Source organism: Mastomys coucha, unplaced genomic scaffold (genome assembly GCF_008632895.1).
Source record: "Mastomys coucha isolate ucsf_1 unplaced genomic scaffold, UCSF_Mcou_1 pScaffold12, whole genome shotgun sequence".
In the NCBI taxonomy this organism is placed as follows: domain Eukaryota; kingdom Metazoa; phylum Chordata; class Mammalia; order Rodentia; family Muridae; genus Mastomys; species Mastomys coucha.
This window is the reverse complement of record NW_022196894.1, coordinates 30,055,453-30,067,856: the sequence shown is the minus strand read 5'-3', so window position 1 is coordinate 30,067,856 and position 12,404 is coordinate 30,055,453. Positions and strand designations below refer to the sequence as shown.

General features: G+C 42.0%; 1 protein-coding gene across 4 annotated transcripts in view; it reads right to left on the bottom strand.

Annotated features, from left to right (window-relative positions):
- The window catches only part of Pcyt1a (phosphate cytidylyltransferase 1, choline, alpha), a 45,270-nt gene that overhangs the window by 25,065 nt on the left and 7,801 nt on the right, over positions 1 to 12,404 (bottom strand). The window lies entirely within an intron of this gene.

The following is a 12,404-nucleotide window of genomic DNA, read 5'->3' as shown; positions in this document are numbered from 1 at the left end:
AAAAAAAAAGGAGGGGGGTGAAAAAAGTCTGAGCCATTATAAAAGCATAAATTTCACCAAGATGAGCCAATGGCAAAAACAAGGATTCATAAAACACCACTGTGCAACAATGGCCACAGTTAATCTCCTGACCTTGAAACTCCTCCCAACACTGCAGCCTACACACGGCCCATTTCATATCTTGGCTGTGTGCAGAGGACTGTAATAACTGGGCTGAGAAAGATACCAATTCAAATCAAAGTAGCTAAAATGTTTGTGACCAGAAGTGTAGACTTTAAAGTTTTTTGGATTTGGGAATATTTATCCTTAGACTACTCATTACAAATTCCTAACCTGAAAACATGAAATACAAAACATTGTGAAATTTGAATTATTTTTAGCACACTGAGGATATTCACTTTACACAAGACTCTGTGTGTGTGTGTGTGTGTGTGTGTGTGTGTGTGTGTTGTATGTATTGGGAGGTTGAGACAAGGTCTCATTATGTAGCACTGGTCTAAAACTCAACCTACAGATAGACCAGGGTAGCCTCAAACTTGTGATGCTTCTCCTGCCTCTACCTACCAAATGCTATAATTATAGGAATGTGTACCACTTCTGGCTCATACTCTTTTGTATCTATAGAAATACAGAGGTACAATGTGAGAGCTATCTTTGGTAAAATGTTCTTGCCTCAGCCTTCTAGTGCCGGGATTATAGCTCAGAGTCACCATACCGTTTCTTCTTCTTTCAGGGTCACCGCCTCAAACTAGTTCAGAATTTCCAGCTAATAAAACACACCAAATCTCTTTCTTTAAAAGAAAAACTCACTTTTCTGTCTAACTTAGCAGAGAGTTTCTGGTACCTACCTTTAATGAGAGTGAGAACTAATGTTCCTGTTTAAATGCGGGCTTATGCTACCTTGCCAATGCCAGCAGAAATCTTTGCATTAAAAAAACTTTTTTACTACATTTATTAATATGTGTGTATGTGTGTACATATATGTGGAGGAGGTCAGAGGACAACTAATGGAAGCTAGTTTCTTCTTCCTACCACACAAGTATTGGGGACTGGACTCAAGTTGTCAGGTGACAAGTACCTTTACCCAAAAAACCACTCTGTTAGCCCCAAATTTGCATTTTTCTTGGGTAATACGGTCTTCATGGAAGAACTGATTTCTTTTAATGGTGAATTGTTAGGCTCCCCTGGAACAGAGAGAGAGGAAGCTCTACCATCAACTGTCATTTCTACCTTAAATAATGAACGGCAAGGGAAAACAAAAGACAGACAGACAGAATGAGGCCATCCCCTTTGCCTCTATGCCTCTGGTAAGCCCTCCTGAAGAAGCCATTCTTCTGAGCAGCTGCAACTCCACTTCCCTTCCCTTCCTGCAGTTCAAGTCCATGTGGAAATGTGGCAAGATCTACAAGAAATGTGTCCAGATTCTTAAGAGGCTTAAGGTAACGCCCCAAGAGTCATGGCTAAGCAGGAGCCTGACCTAGAGAGATATCAGTCTAGAGTGACAGGGGAACACACCCAGAAACTGACTTTCCTTATAAATGCAAACTGGCATGGAACAAGGTGCAGTGTCTGGAGAGACTGAGTTCTCCCAGTTAACAACTAACTGTTCTTCCAAATGTTTGCTGATATGAGAAGGTTTGGTAAGAATGAAGTCAGTCCAGTTTCTAACTTGCTTACTGCAGGCCTCTTCTATAAGCATTTGTTTAATTCCTCAACCGAGGCTTCCCTCTTCCCAGGTGGTTGTATCTTTTTGTGTGTATATGTGTGTGTCAAGTTGACAACAACTAACCAGTATATATATAAAACATCACAGTAGGCCAGGATAGTGATACAAGCCTGTAATCTCAATACTTGAGTGTCAAAGGCTGAAGAATGAGTTCAAAGCCAGCTTGGTCTATACAGCAAGTTCCATGGCAGTCTGAGTTACACACCAAGGCCTTGTCTCATAAAAGGAAAACCTGGAAATGTAGCTCAGTGGTAAACTTGCCTACCATGCAAAAACATTTGGTCCAACTTTGAGCACCACAAACACATAATCATGGTGTAGATGGCTCAGTGAGTAAAAGTACCACTGCCAAGCCTGATGACCTAGGTTCAATGTCCAGGTACCACGTGGTAGAAGGAGTCAACCAATGCCTGCATGTTGTCCTTTGACCTCCACACATGCACACACCTCCCATAAATAAATGAAGAAGTAAAAAAATGAATAAGTGTACTAAAATTAAATGCAGGTAGCAACTATTTTAAGGAGGCTTCAATTGCTACAAGGAAGCCACATGCAAGGGTGCACCTTTAGAATGTTTGATAAAGGATCCCAAACCTATCACGTGACAGTCTGCTAAAGAACAAGATATTTGCACAGTGTCAAAGCATCTCTCCATAGATTATTAATTACAAAGGGGAAAGGGTCCCCTTGATAGCAGGGGTAGAAAATCACTCCACAAAACCATCCACAGTCCCCGTTTTAAGGTACTAAAGACATACCACCCATTCAAAGTATGTCAGGAAGAAACAAACGAACAAACAAACCCCAACTGAAGGACATCCCACAGGAGCCTCTAGTCTTCAAACTGCTAGTCAGGAAAAGTCATGGAAGGCTGACAATCTAACCCTCCAGAACATGCTGCCTGCTTTAGGAGTGAGACACTGAAGTGTCTTGAAACAGACAAGCATGATCTACAGCTTACTCCAGGTACAGGAGAAAGAGAAGCAGAAGAAAGAAAATATATTTGACAATGGCAAATGTTTACAACATACGAATCTCAGAGGGGCATATGGGAGTTTATTTTAACATTCCTGAACTTCATGATGGGCTTCATTTTTTATACATTTTCCCCTAACACAAACAGAGGAAGGGAAAACAAGGAAAATGTGTAATATATATATACATATATATATGTATATACACATACATATACATATATATATGTGTGTATACATATATGTATACATATATACATACATGTATATATGTATATGTACACATATATATATACATATATATATATATATATATAAAAGAAGAGCTGAAGTGTGACTCAATTGCAAGCACTTGCCTACCAGCCACAAGGTCCTGTGCTGGATACCAAAGTGAGAAAATAGTAAAGTATGACCCTAGATTGAGCACAGAGAAGTTCATCTCAGTATTCCTGCAATTTTTCATTCTTTTCAAAATAAAATGTTTTATTTTAAAAATCTTTACAATTTCTTGCACAGACCAGCCCTTATATGAGATCGTCTCTGGAGTCTCAAGATACTAGTTCCTTCTCAGTCCCAATGTGTTGAATCCTAACATGTGCTACATAACACATACTCATGTACTATATAATATATGTGTGTGTGTGTGTGTGTGTGTGTGTGTACACACACATATATAGCATTGCTATATAATGCATGCTGTATTTTACAACTTTATTGAAGTATAATTGATATATATTGAAATGCACAAGGGAACTGGAAGAATATTCAGTGATTAAGACAGTAGACTGCTCTTTCAGAGGACCCCGGTTCAGTACCCAGGACTCTTATCAGCCAACTAATAACTGTGTGGTGATACATGCCTTAATCCCACCACTTGAGAGGCAAAGGCAGGCAATCTCTGTGAGTCTGAGGCCAGCCTGGTCTACATAGAGCTCCAGGACAGCCAGGGCTACATAGACTTTGTCTCAAAAAACTAATACACACACAAAAACAAAAACCAAAAAAAAAAAAAAATTGAGTCCTATCCCTGTCCTGCAAGCCAGTATTCTTTAAAAAAACAAAACAAAACAAAACAAAAACTAATACACACACACACATACACACACACACACAGAGACACATACACACTAATACACCTGTGAAATCAGAACACCAGTATATCTAACACCTACAAGTTTCCTTATACCACATTGTAGTCCGCCCTATCCCCTCAGGTTTAACGCTGATTCAGTCATGTTTTGCTGAGAGCTAATGGCATCACAATGACAGAAACACATTCTAAAGGCAGAAATCATAGGGAGAGGCTGCTTTATGTATACAAGTTTCTAAAGAGACTCTGGGTTTCATAGACCTACCTTAATGCCTTCCGAGAAGCAGAGGCCCCAGAAACTTCCTACTAGGTTCTCTCTCCTCTGTCTCTGTCTCTGTCTGTCTCTCTGTCTCTCTGTCTCTCTCCCTCCCTCTCTCTCTCTCTCTCTCTTTCTCTCTCTCTCTCTCTTTCTCTCTCTCTCTCTCTCTCTCTCTTCCCCCGCCCCCCCGAGACAGGGTTTCTCTGTATAGCCCTGGCTGTCCTGGAACTCACTCCATAGACTAGGCTGGCCTCGAACTCAGAAATCCACCTGCCTCTGCCTCCCAAGTGCTGGGATTAAAGGTACGCACCACCACTGCCCAGCTTAGGCTCTATCTCTTAAAGGTCCATTCATCATACTCTTACACCAAGGGCCATGCCCCCACAAATGAACCCCAAAGGGATCCACTCAAAGTCTATAAAAACCACAGCATTCTTCCTGTTGCCCCCAAAGTTCAGTTCTATCTGTCCTGAAACAACCCAGTGCTGCCCCTAAGGTACCACGAGACTGAGGAAAGAAGCAAAAAGAGCTAGGCTGTATAGAATATAGCTTATTGGAGGATGACTTACTGACAGACGTATGGTCATAAGCAGCATCGAGACCAGTTAGAACCTGCAAGCTGGGTCAAATGGAGGAGGTGTTATTTATGGGTCAGGACAAAATTGACTTTATCATGGCTGGAAGGTACGTGCTTTATCTTAAGATAATAAATAGTAAAGAGTCAGGAGTGTCCCTGGATCAAGGGTCTTATGATAAATCAATACATGTGACTCTAGAGATTTTCATCCATTTATGATTTGCTGGGAAAATGTGTGAAAAATGGTTACTTAGAAGCAGACATGGTGGCTACAACTCAAGGCTGTAGCCATGTGAATCCATATCCTTATCACCTCACAGTGCAAAATTCTCACTTCTCTACAAAGAAGTCATAACAAGCTCCAGTGACAACAAGCAAGGTCCAAAGTCCCATGTGAAACTCAAGGCAACTGTCGTGAGGATTTTTGTCTCTTAAAAAGCACAGCTGTGTCCTGTGAGGGTGGCATTTGGGGCTGCTTCAGATTGCACAGAAGCTAACTGATTGTCTCATGCTCTGGCAGGGCATGATTCTGCCAGCAGGAGACACATTTGCTATTCTGAGGACTCTTGAGAGGGTATAAAAATGCCAGAGCTCCAAGAGGCTGCTTCTCCCCCTGATGCTGCAGTTTATCAAGTGGTCCTGAGCAAAGACACAACTGCTAAGATCAACATTGCCCCAAGGAACTCGATGCCCCTCAGCAGCAGGAAATAGTCTAATGAGATCAATGCCTCCTTTTCCCTCTAACCCTCCTTTTCTCCTACCTAGTGTTGGGGGATGGGGGAAGCAGTGTGGAAGGGATGGGGTGGAGAAGGGTAGTAGGTAAAAGAACTCAATAAAGTAGCCAAAATTACAGTTATAGCAACCATGTCTATATGTGATTCCCCTCTAAAACAATAAGCAAGTTACATATACTCAAGATAAAATGGTGGGATAGGGACAGAATAAAAGAAAGCTAGCAATAAGTAGAAAGAAACACGTAGTCCAAAGCCAGTCTGAAAAGGCAGCAAGGAAGACACTAACTGATGAAGCCCAAGCCACATCTTTCACACTCTGCTGAGGAGCGAGTCCCCAAGACTTTGCTGCTCATCACCTGGGGCTGGTTTTCCATGCTGCCAGAAGCCTGCCAGGTCCACTGCTGACAGCTGTACCTTCCTGGGTTCCCAGCTGCTGCTCAACATGCCTGACTACACCAGAAAAGGTTTATCTGGGCTCTCTGAGGAGATTTCTACCCTGTGAGAAACTTCTGCCTGGCCTCCTATCTAGGCTTCCTTTGAAATCTGGGTGGGTGTTACCATGATCCCATAACCTTTGCATTCTGCATACCTGCATACTCAGCACATAGACACCAAAGTACAAGCTGTACCTAGACCCATGTGATTTATGCCTCAGACACCAAGTACTTGGCCAGTCTGAAACAGGGAAATGAATCTAAGGCACTTCCTCCCAAGGCACTTGCTGCAAAAAGTCTGTTCCGCCAGTCCTCTGGGCCTGTGAGGGAGGAACAGCCTGATTTCTGAGCTACATTAGCCTTTTCCAACTATCCCAATGCTAAGCATCACTCTAGCACACAGCTTCTTGGACGAATCCTTTCATCACTTTTCTTTGTTCCTTCTCTGGCTGTATATCTTCCAAATCTTTCCACCTTGCTTCATTTGTTCCTTGGCCTCACTGTAAACTGGGTAAAAATAATTACTAATTCCTGTTTCTCAGCCTGGATACTTACTTGTTTTAAAATCCCTTCCACCAGGGGCTGGAGAGAGAACTTGGTGGTTGTGTCTTATTTACATTCCTCTTTCTTTGTTTTTTAGAAATAAGGTTTCTCTGTGTAGCACTGACTGTCCTAAAATTCACTCTGTAGACCAGGCTAGCCTCTAACTAAGAGACCTGCATGCCTCTGTCTCCTGAATGGTGGGATTAAAGGCATACGCTACCACCATCCAGCATCTTAGTCACTGGTCCATTGCTGTGAAGAGACATCATGATCAAGGCAACTCAAGCATTGAATTTGGGGCTTGCTTAAAGTGAGTTCACAATTATCATGAAGAAATGGATAGGCACTGTGCTGGGCAATAGCTGAAAGTTTTACATACTGATCCATAGGCATAGAGCAGAGAAAGAGAGAAACTGGGCCTCCCATGGGCTTTTGAAACCTCAAAGCCTACTTAATTATACACCTCCTCCAACAAAGCTACACCTTCTCATCCTTTCCAAACAGTTTCACTAACTGGGGACTAAATATTTAAACATATGAACCTAGGGCCATTCTCATTCAAACCACCACAGTGGTTAAGTCACTGGCTGTTCTTCTGGGAGACCAGGGTTCAGTTCCCAGTAGTCACATGGTGGCTCACAATCATAAGTTCAAGTGATATGATACCTTCTTCTGGCCTCTTTCAGGCACTGCATATGCATGGTGTACAAGTATACACGCAGGTAAAACACCCACACACATAAAATAAAATGATTTAAAAAATCTATTCTGTAGTCTCAGCTACTTGGGAGAATGAGAAGGAAACTGAAAAGTCAAGGCCAGCCTCAGTCACATAATGAGTTCAAAACCAGAGTAGATAACCAGTAAGACAGTGTCTCAAATAAAAGTAAAAAAAGAGCTGGGGACACAGCTCAGTAATAAGAGTGTTTGCAGAACATGCACAGGACGAAAAAGGGATACCGAAGGAAGGAAAGAAGAAAGGAAGAAGGGGGAAGAGAAAGAGAGAAAGATAGATAGAGTTCCTTTTACCAAATAAGTTAATCTTTTATTTGTTTTTGTTTTTTGAGACAGTTTCTCAAAGTAACCATGGGAGAACTTACTCTGCAGACTAACGTGGCTTTGAACTCACAGAGATGCACTTGCCTCTGCCTCCCAAGCACTGAAATATCGTTGTACTCCCAAGATATCTGCCAAGGCATGCATATATTGTTGTACTCAGTTAATCTATCGTTCTTAATTTTAGCTTTCCATAGTCAAAGGTGAAGCACCCAATTTGGTAACTTCTTTGCCACAGTGTGACAAGAGTGGCATTTCATCCAATTTCCAACAGAAAATCATTCCTGGGCCAGTGAGGCACAGATACACACACACACACACACACACACACACACACACACACACACACACACGACGGAGATTGGGAGAGGGAGAGGGAATAAACTTTAAAAACACATTTCTTTTTTGATGTAGGGATACACTAAGATAGATCCTAAGTGAAATATCCTGTAGTAATGAGTCCCACTTGCACTGGGGGATACTGAGGTAGAGACCCAAACAACCCATTGAACAAAGGAAATTTCTTACTTTTCTTTCGGAGGGAAGAGCTGAGTTCAGCAGATTAGTGAAGGCAGAATACAAGGTTTAGAAAGCTAATCCTAGTGTTCCTTTGAAGCGGCTGCTACACTAGGCAGCTCAGGAACAGTATATAAAATATGGATGATCCCTCTCCAGGGGGGAGAGTCTGAGGTCTAATATTAGCAAGCTCACTCCTTCATACCAATTTACTTTATTAGTCCATTTTGCCTTGCTATAACAAAATACCTGAGACCCATTAACTTATAAAGATGCTAGTTCAAGCCAGGCGGTGGAGGTGCACACCTTTAATCCCAGCACTTGGGAGGCAGAAGCAGGCGGATTTCTGAGTTCGAGGCCAGCCTGGTCTACAGAGTGAGTACCAGGACAGCCAGGGCTATACAGAGAAACCCTGTCTCGAAAAACCAAAAAATTAAAAGATGCTAGTTCACAGTTTGGGGGTTCAAAGACCAATCTAATAATAGCCCTTTTTTTCTTGTTAAGATCTATTTACAGCTGGGTGGTGGTGGTGGTGGCGGCGGCGGCGGCAGCGGCTGTCTCCAAAAACAAAGAACACCTTTATTAATGCTGAGCATATATGTAACACCTGCCTGCCAAACGCAGTTTAAAATTATTAAAACTCAACAGTATTTACAGCCCTTTGACCTATCCACCCTCCAACCCCCCTTTTGAGATAAAGTTTTTCTCTGTTATAGAGCCCTGGCTGTCCTGGACTCGATTTGTAGACCAGGCTGGTCTGGAACTCACATAGATTTGCTTCTGCCCCCCCAAGTGCTGGGATTAAAGGGGTACAATACCATGCAGAGCCCTATCAACACCTTTAATCCAAGTATTCAGGAGGCAGATGCAGGTAGATCTCTGTGAGTTGAAACCAACTTAGTCTACACAGAGAATTCCATGATAGCTAGGGCTACATAGAAAGATCTTGAGCAACAAACAAATAAGTAAACAAATAAGTGAAAAGAAGACAATAAAATTCAATCATTTGGTATCAGAAAACACTAGTAGACAATATATTAATACAATCCTCAACCATATAAGAAGGTACCAAATAATTATCTTTACATATATGCATGTGTGTAACTTAATTTTTTTAAACCTTATTTTTAATGATTGTTTTTAAATGCTTTAACCTCCCTTTTAGCCCACTGCTCACCAGAGGTAGTGGAAAAGAAAGGATATGGGAGATGTGAACCTGTTTAGAAATGGTTCTTTTGGAGCAACTCCTATCTGTGTTGTCGGCAGTTGAGTTCACAGATCAACAGTGGCAGCTCAATCCTCTTGCAAACAATTCACAGATATATCAGCAGTCCAGTTCAGTAGAGTCAGGATAGCAGACAGGAACTAACTAGCAGAGACAGCCAGGCTTCAACCTTGGCACAAATCAGCAGGAGTGGCCAGGGCCAATAGGAACACCAGGATAAGTTCTCTTCAGTGCCTCTCTCGGCCAAGTGAAGATTGGTGAAGACTCAAAACCAACAAGTATTGTACAGCTAGCTCTATAAGCAAGCCAAGCTCAGCCTCCATTATTGTCTGTTGAGTCCTATTTATACTCCCCAAACATCATGTGTTCTCCTCGGGTCTTGCCTCACCAGGGATCTAGTCTCAGCATGTGACTCTGTCTCAGCTGACATCACTCTCTCAATCAAACTGAGTTCACAGAAGCAACAAGAAACTACAGCACAACACCAGAAATTTTTTGGTGCATTTTCTCTCTACGGAGTCCCAAAAAATAGAACTCAATTATGCAATGTAAGGCAGACCAATACATGGGTGTCATTAGTGAAGAATCCTTCATCACGAGTCCTTTCATGTGCTTGCTTTAGTAGAACATCCTCTCTCCTGTGTCTGCTTCAGTGAAATGTTCCTTCACAAGTCTGCCTTAGCCCTTCACCTGTGTCCACTTCAATGAAACACTCGTTCACCTGCTTGCCCCAGCAACACACCATCCCACACAACTAACTGACTCTTCATAGAACCCTTAAGTTTCTACTTCAATGTGTCACACTGAACAGGGCAGAGACTTACTCTCTGAAGGACCAGGCAACAAAAAGTAGATTATTTATTGGAAGGTTATAGACACATTGGTTTTGTAAGACGGGGTTTCTATATAGCCCTGGCTGTCCTAGAACTCACTCTGTACAGCAGGTTGGCCTAGACCAGGTTTGTCTGCCTCTGCCTCTCAAATGCTGGAATGAATGGTGTTCACCACCACCTCCCGACTGAGACACAGGTTTTAACTGAAATAAACTCTTTTCAGGAATTATCTGTCAGTGGACCGGGCACCTCAGGAGCAACACAGGCATTTCAGAATAGATTTTCACTAGAGATACTACTGTAGTGCGAAGAAAGGTCAGATGTGCATGGAGAAACACCTCTACCTAGAACAGAGACTCACAGCCATTATCTCTGGTGATACAGAAATGCCAATTGACTTTTACATCTAAAAGATTATAATAGACTTACTCCTTTTAATATTAATCAAAAGTCTAAAAGGGTTCATGCTGTTCTTTGTTCTAATCTGTTGAGATAACTTAATCTGAATGCCATCTACCATATGAGTTTCTTACCACAACTTCACATATTCAGTAAATTAAAAAAGCAACTTCTAGCCGGGTGGTGGTGGCGCACGCCTTTAATCCCAGCACTTGGGAGGCAGAGGCAGGCGGATTTCTGAGTTCGAGACCAGCCTGGTCTACAGAGTGAGTTCCAGGACAGTCAGGGCTATACAGAGAAACCCTGTCTCGAAAAAAAAAAAAAAAAGCAATTTCTGCTGCTGCTTCTCCTCTTCCTCCTCTCCTTCCTCCTCCTCCTCTTCTTTTTGTTTTTTTGAGACACAGTTTCTCAGTGTAACCCTGGTTGTCCTCAAACTCCAACATCTCCCTGTCTCTGCCTCCCATGTGCTGGGATTAAAGGTACTCACCACTACCGCCCAGCTTCTTTTTTGAGACAGGGTCTGTATTTGTCAGGGCTCTCTAGAGTCACAGAACTTACGGATAGTCTCTATATAGTAAGGGAATTTGTTACAATGACTTACAGTCTGTAGTCCAACTCCCCAATGGTCATCTGTGAATGGAAAGTCCAAGGATCTCATAGCTGCTCAATCCCACAAGGCTAGTAGATTCTAACAGATGTGCTGGCAAGTAATACAAGTAGGAGAAGAAGAGATCTCCTTGTCTTAGTCTCCTGGGATTCATAACCTCTCTGCCTCAAGATCTCCATACCAAGATCCAGGTCAGAAACTTGTATCTTCCAGCCTCAAGATCTGGATCACAGGTAAGCCTTCCAATTCTAGACTGTAGTTCATTCTAGATATAGTCAAGTTGACAACAAAGAATAGCCATTACAGGATCTCACACTAGCCTGGAATTCACTATGTTGTCCAGGTTAGCCTTAAAAGTGAACAGCAATCCTCCTGCCTCAGCCTTTCAGGTATAGAGATTATATAGGTGCAAGCTACCACATCTGTCAAAAAGCTTGGTTTTATGATTTTAATAGATAAGGCACTACTGAAAATGTTGATCAGGATAAATGGATAGCCCCATACAACAATGGGATACATCACGAGAGCCCTCCTTTCCAAAAGCACCCTAGCATTCCCTATGTAAAATACAATAAAAGAGTTTTATCAGTCAGGCTTGGTGACGCACACCATTAATCCTAGCACTCAGAAGGCAGAGGCAAGTAGATCTCTGAGCATGCCGGGTGTGGTGGCGCACAACTTTAATCCCAGCACTTGGGAGGCAGAGACAGGTGGATTTCTGAGTTCGAAGCCAGCCTGGTCTACAGAGTGAGTTCTAGGACAGCCTGGGCTACACAGAGAAACCCTGTCTCGAAAAAAGAAAGAAAAAGAAGAAAAAAGATCTCTGAGCACAAGGCCAGCTTGTTTTACAAGGCCAGTTCTAGGACAGCCAGGACTGTTACACAGAAAAATATGTCTTGAAAAACCAAAATAAATAAATAAATAGGTAAAATATAGAATATATTTGGAATTCTTTTTTTAAAAAAAAAAAGACAGATCTGTCTGCTGCATCCAAGAAATACACCTTCATTTTTTTTTAAGATTTTATTTATTTTATGTATATGAGTACACTGTAGTTGTCTTTAACACACCAGAAGAGGGCATCAGATCCCATTACAGAGCTACCATGTGGTTGCTGGGAATTGAACTGAGGAAGAAGAGTTTTAACCACTGAGCTATTTTTCCAGCCCTGGTATATTTGGAATTCTCAATGAGTATGATCAAACAGATGTAAATCTATTTTATTGTGCTAACAAATAATCCACATTCCTACCTGGCAACCCTAAAGATTATAATGTTAAAACACTGATTATAATAATCATAGCAAATAGAGTATTTCTGTGTTAGGAAGTTATAAGCCCCCTGTGAGTATTAGGGGGCTTATTACAAACCTACGCAGCAGCACTGGCCTCATCCTCACCTTGTATATGAGGAGACTGAAGCTCAGTGAGG